The sequence below is a fragment of the Lactuca virosa genome, chromosome 2, assembly GCF_052849685.1.
Source record: "Lactuca virosa cultivar CGN04683 chromosome 2, Lactuca_virosa_CGN04683_v6, whole genome shotgun sequence".
Classification (NCBI taxonomy): Eukaryota; Viridiplantae; Streptophyta; class Magnoliopsida; order Asterales; family Asteraceae; genus Lactuca; species Lactuca virosa.
In genome coordinates this window covers 290,216,941-290,223,417 of record NC_136427.1, presented here as the reverse complement: position 1 = coordinate 290,223,417, position 6,477 = coordinate 290,216,941, and the positions used below count along the sequence as shown (strand labels likewise).

General features: G+C 37.7%; 1 pseudogene; it reads right to left on the bottom strand.

The window, feature by feature from the left end:
• Nucleotides 1-1,579: 1,579 nt before the first annotated feature.
• On the bottom strand, nucleotides 1,580-6,005 carry LOC145158634 (receptor-like protein 40; annotated as a pseudogene).
• Between the last annotated feature and the right edge of the window lie 472 nt (nucleotides 6,006-6,477).

Genomic DNA, 6,477 nt, shown 5'->3' with positions numbered 1-6,477 from the left:
GATATATTTGATGTTTTATGTAACATGGTATGCATTGTTTTATGTTATTTGATGTTTTATTTAATGTGGTATGTATTGATTTCTGTATTTTTATAAAATCTACATTTTATAATATATAAACTAATATCATATATAAAATGTTTAAACAAAAAGCATTAGGGGCGACAACATTTGCGACGATATGTGATAATTGCAACAACGCCTGCCTCCGGAAAGCCTTGCCGGAAAAAACTCCGACCGGTGGTCGGAATACCAATAGAGGCAATGCTAATAGCGAAGAAGAGGACTTAAATCGATGACAAGTATTAGAGACGACAGTTTTTGCGACGATAATTGAGTATTAGCTACGAGGTAATAGCGGCGACCCTTTAGCGACGACAAGTTGTCGCTAAAGGTATTAGCGACCACTATCGGAATCAATTGCGACGTTTTTGTCGTCGCTAAAGGTAAGGTTTTTTGTTGTGTCAGTCAAGTAAGTCGTTAATTTAATTTTTGTGTCTAATTGTGTAAAATTGGTGTGATAAACGAGCCTCTGACAGTGAGACTTCTTCCAATGAAGTTGGTAAATTCCACCTACCAAGTAATTTAAGTAATATATGTACAAATAATAATCCAAATTCTAAAAAGTCTAAAATCAAAATATAACTAAGAATCTGCATGACCAACGCCTAAATCTACAATAAACTTCAAGCCCTTACACAATATTCTCTACCTTGCATCTGACAATATTGAAATGGAAAACAAAAGTAGTAAGTTTGTGTTAAGGCACAGAAAAACAATTTTCATTTTTTGTTTTCAATTTTTAATCATTGGAAACTTTAGAAAACGTGTTTAGTTAAAATTTATTCATGTTTCATTTTCTATTTTAGAAAATTTATTCACGTGTTTAGATGTGTATTTTGTTATCGGTTTTCATTTTTAGAAAACGGTAGTGGTGGTAGGGTGGGGTAGGCGGGGTGAGGTGGTGGTGGTGGTGGTGGTGGAGTAGCAGTGATGGTGGGGGCGGTGGTGGCGATGGTGTGGATGATGTCGACAGTGGTAGTGGTGGCGGCAACGGTGGTGGTGGTCATGACGATAGTGTTGGCAGGGTCTATGGTGGCGGTGGTGGTGGAAATGATGGTGACGGTTGTGGTGGTGATGGGGTGGTAGTGGTAGTGGTGGCGGCGGAGTGACGTTGGTGGATGGCAGCGGTGGTGGTGGTTGTGGCAATGATGGGGTAGTGGTGGGTTGGGGTGTTAGGGTGGGGGTAGGTAGAGGTGGGTGGGGTGGGGGTCTGTAGAGCTGGATGGAATGGGGGTGGGTGTGTGTTTACATTTTAGAAATTTTTTGTATTAGAAAAATATGAAAAACAATAATTATCGGTTTTTTGAAATTTTTTAAGTTCTTTGTAATTTTGAAAACCGGAAAATTTTAATTTTCATGAAAAATTTAGGAAAACACATTTTCAAAATTCTCAATTTTCTTCTAAATTTTTCTTGGAAAATGGCCCATTTTTCCATAATTAAACGCACCATAAGGCGCTTAGCATGATTTGGTCAAAAGGAAAACATGTGTAACACGTACCATACGGAAACTAGTTTCATTTCCCGATAAATACATATCTTCTTCTTTTCTTTTTCCTTGTCCGGATCATATGCTCTGATGCATCTAATATTGCATTTAACCACTTTGGTTTTCCAGTTGACAACATGATTACACGACATATGTTATCACCAATCCAGGTAGGGTGCCACATCCATATCCTAACATCACCACTTTCCATGTAAACCCACTCTCATCTTCATCTCCATCACCATCAGTAACTTCAAGTTGTGGGGAACGTGGATGCTCACAATGCTTGGTCAACGGACACCCACACAATCCCAAATTCCCTCCAAAAGACCTCCCTTCAAACGTGTTGAATTGTGTTCCTTGTGGAATACGTCCTACAATATGATTTTGTGAGAAGTCTAACACTGCAAGATTAGTGATGTTTGAAAGACTTCGAGGGATCTCTCCTGTAACCTGTAAGTTTGTTCCATGATAGGTCCAATGATTCAATCTCCAAGAGACTACCCAGAGTATGTGGGATTCCACCATTGAGGTCGTTATGGGATAAGTTGAGCACTTTAAGTGAGTTAAGAGTGCCAACGGTATCCGGAATATCTCCTTCAAATTTGTTACTGATAGATCAATAATCGTGTAGTCAACCAAAAGTTGTGGAAATGGAAGCTGATGACCTTTCACTCCAACAATCACAAAGTAATACTTGCCTCTCAGCTGCAAATATTCTGGAGTTGATCCTGTCCTTACCACGTCCTTCATGGCATTGAAATATTGAAAATATTTCGTTGGGAGATGTCCAGCAAACTGGTTATGAGATAAGTCGAGAACTCGCAGAAGTGGAAATGGGAGTTTAATTTTTGAAGATGTTTCAATCGGACCATGAAAATTGTTTGATTTGAGAACAATAACCTGCAACCTTGGAAGATTTGATAACCAGCCAGGGAATGTGCCATACAAATGGTTGTTTCCCAAATCAAGTATTTGCAAATTTCTACATTTGGACAAAGAAGTGGGAATCTCTCCTTCAAATTGATTTTTATTCAAAATGAACCACGTCAACTGTCTATAATCTGTACATGCATTTGGAATGGTGCCATTGAAAAGATTGGCCCCCAAATGCAGCATCCCAAGAGAGCTGATGTTTCCAATGCATTGTGGAATCACTCCATCAAAACTATTATTGGACAGATCGAGATATTGTAGATTGCTCATGTCGCAAATTGATGGAGGGAATGGTCCTTGAATCATGTTGGACTGGATGGATAGTTGATTTATTCCATCCCACTGAAACTGTGGCAAGCCTGTTATGGAGTTATTTGAGAGATCCACAGCAATCAACCGATTTCCTCCTATCTCTCCAGCCAAATCGGGAATGCGACCCTTTATGTTGTTGCCATATAATAATAATAAATATTGAAGATTTTTCATAGCTTGTAAGGACTTTGGAAACGCATTTAGGTTGCAAGATGCCAAATTTAAGAACCAAAAATTAGGGTTGACATAGGTGGTAGAATTGTTGTTGAGAACAGTTAAGCCACTATAGGAGAGATCGAGTCCTGTAAGGTTTGGTAGGCTTGATAACAAAGTTTCGAAATTTCGTACACCTTTGAAACTATTTGATTGAAGGTCTAGGAAATTGAGGTTAACAAGTTGGATAAATAACGAAGAATTCAATCCGTGATTAACCTCGCCATCAAATAGGTTCTGACGAAGGAGTAACACTTTTAATGAACAACACTTGAACAACTCAAGTTAAAGCCAAGATTGATTTCTTCTATTAAGGGAAGAGTAAACAACAAAGAAGGCAACGTGCCATTAAGCATGTTACCTTCTAAAACAAGAGTAGTGAGATGTGTTAGGTGTAATAAGGATTTGGGAAACAGCCCAAACAAACTATAGAAGAGAGATCCAAATGTTGCAAGGATGTGAGATGGCCAATTGAGCCGAATGTTTCTCCTGATAAATTGGTATTTCCAAGAGCCAACAACTTGAGAGGAATGTTGATGCTCGTGTTAATTTTGGGCCATGGACCAGTGAGGAGCCAATTAGCTGACAAGTCAAGTTGTTCCAAATATGGAAGATTGAAGATGTTATCAGGTAATTTCCCTTGCAAACCAGTCCAGCTAAGATCGAGTGATTTTATAGAAATAGAGATATTAATATAAGTGGGTAAAACCCAACCTATATCAACATGAGCCATGGCAACCTCTCTCAAATGAGTTGAATTTTGTAGCAGATTATTTAAAACATACGGATGCATTTGCAATCCATTATTTGAAGAGAGATCAAAAGAAACCAATTTAGGGAGAAATAAGATTTCTGTTAGAAATTGGGGTATAGAAAGGCTTGGAATTCTAAGAATTGTGTTAAACACTTTCAGATTAAAGTATTTGGGTGGTACTCCCAATATGCTTTAATCGGATAAGACTCAGAGAGACAAGAACTTAGAATGTTTTGATGATAGTTTCGTATGTACCAGAAATGAGACCAAAACCGACTTTATGATCTTTGTCTGAAAACTGTCATAAAACTATAAAAACTGACATAAAAATGGAAGTTTGGATAAGGGTCAAACAATGGTCAATTCTCTACAAATCCGATTTTCTGATGCATTTTTAATATAGTAACATACCCTATATAAAAATTTCTCGCGCTGACCTGGCAGCTTGACCCCAGCCAGGGGTTCTGCCCCTTGGACCCCGCTCCCAGGGGCGCTGCCCCCGGACCCCCCTTCGTTTAGCGGCTTCGCCACTAAATGACAGTCTACTTTGAAACTTGATCAAACTTAAACATGTGTGTACTCCACACCTTCCTTACTTGTTTAATATTTATCAAGATCACTTTTGGTCAACAAAGTAATCCCATTACACTTAAATAATATTGATGACAACAAATCACCAACAAACCTCCCCCATTTAAGTGTAATCATGATTAACTTAAAATGAAACATAACACCAACAAACTGATGCATAAATGAAATGTTGTGACGATTGAATTTCACATTAGTATATTACACAATCCAAATATTCGAATATCAGGGTGTCACTAAGGATTGAACCCTTTCTATCCATAGTGAATACATGAAGATAATACACACAACAGTTTACCTTATCATAAGTGCTAACTTGACACTATATTTTACTAGCTTGTGTCCCATCCTTCAATAAGCATATCAAAGCCAAGTCTTAACTTCTTGAAGCAACTAAACTTCATTCTTATATAGGTAGTCCTTTTATTCTTGCACCTGCAAATGCAATTTTTCAAAAGAACTATTAAGAATATAAATTCAACCTCCTTTACTTGCAGTATTGAACACATACTTGGGATGATGATAATAATGTGTTCCAATCTTCAAATATCAAGCTTTCCACATTGAATCCAACATCTAATATCACATTAGATGGGAATTAGGTATCTCAATATAAAAGATTTTAAGTGGACTTTAAGCCCATCCCTACAGCCACCTTGTGCACAAGATCTCTTGCTAACCCTTTGGTTAGATGATCGGCTAAATTCAACTGAGTTCTTACAAACTCCACAGATATCACACCAGTCATGATGAGCTCACGAATCATGCTATGTCTAACACCTAAATGTCTAGACTTTCCATTGTACACTTGACTATAAGCCTTAGCCAAGGTTGCAGCACTATCACATCTTATAGAAATGGTAGATATCGGTTTGGGCCACAATGGAATTTCATAAATCAAATTCCTTAGCCACTCAGGGGCTCTGCCCCTTGGACCCCGCTCCCAGGGGCGTTGCCCCCGGACCCCCGTTCGTTTAGGGGCTTCGCCCCTAAATGATAGTCTACTTTGAAACTTGATCAAACTTAAACAAGTGTGTACTCCACACCTTCCTTACTTGTTTAATATTTATCAAGATCACTTTTGGTCAACAAAGTAATCCCATTACACTTAAATAATATTGATGACAACAAATCGCCAACAATTTCCCTATGAATATCACCGGTAAACCCACATGAAGAGATGTTGAGATGTGTGAGACTATTTGAAAACCTACCAATTTCACGAGGAAGTTGGGAAGCATTAAAATTATTATATGCAAGGTTGAGCCTTTGTAGATGAGGAAGATCAAAAAGGGTGGTGTTAGGGTGGATGGTACCTTGTAGCATACCATAACTCAGGTCAATACCAATAACATCACCGGTGAAGTGGTTGCAGGTGATGCCATCCCAGTTGCAACAATCCGTACTTGTGCTCCAGTTCATCATAATTGGATGATAATCAAAACTAAACAACATTTCACCTGCAGCGTTATATTGGGGATCATATTCCTTGAAATTGATTGAGGGGAGTCTTTGTTTAAAGAGAAGCAACGCAAGGGTCTGTTGAGAAGAGCATTTTTAGTGGTATTGAAAAAAGAGGAAGAAGCAAAACAGATGAAGGAAAAAATAAGGGAAAAGGAGAGGAACAACTTTGAATTACTCATTCTTTTAAATTGCTATTTAACTTTTACACTTGCTACAAATAGATATAGTATTTCGAATAGATTTAACTCAAATCATTTTATAATGTCATGCTTCTCACTTAATGAAAAGTTTGGTGGCTTAAAAAGATCGTCACATTACAAACCAATTGTTGTTGTCAATGCGATAAACAAGGAATTATCTAATGGAATAAATTGATAGCAAGCTGGTTGGACGGGATTTAAATGTTTGTAGATGACCTGTAATGTGCCTTGAGGGTTTTCCGAAGTCTTCAAACTGAAGTATGAGATTTATTTTATTTTATTTTATTTAAATGGTTGACTATATTTGGACAACATTTATATGTGTTGGTTGTGTCATAGTAGTCAAATTATTGTAATCTATCCATTTGTGATCCAATAATAAATGGGAACCAAAGACAAGTGTTTTGGGGGAGGGGCAATAATTAGTTAATGCGTTAAACATGCACTGTTACTCCAAAG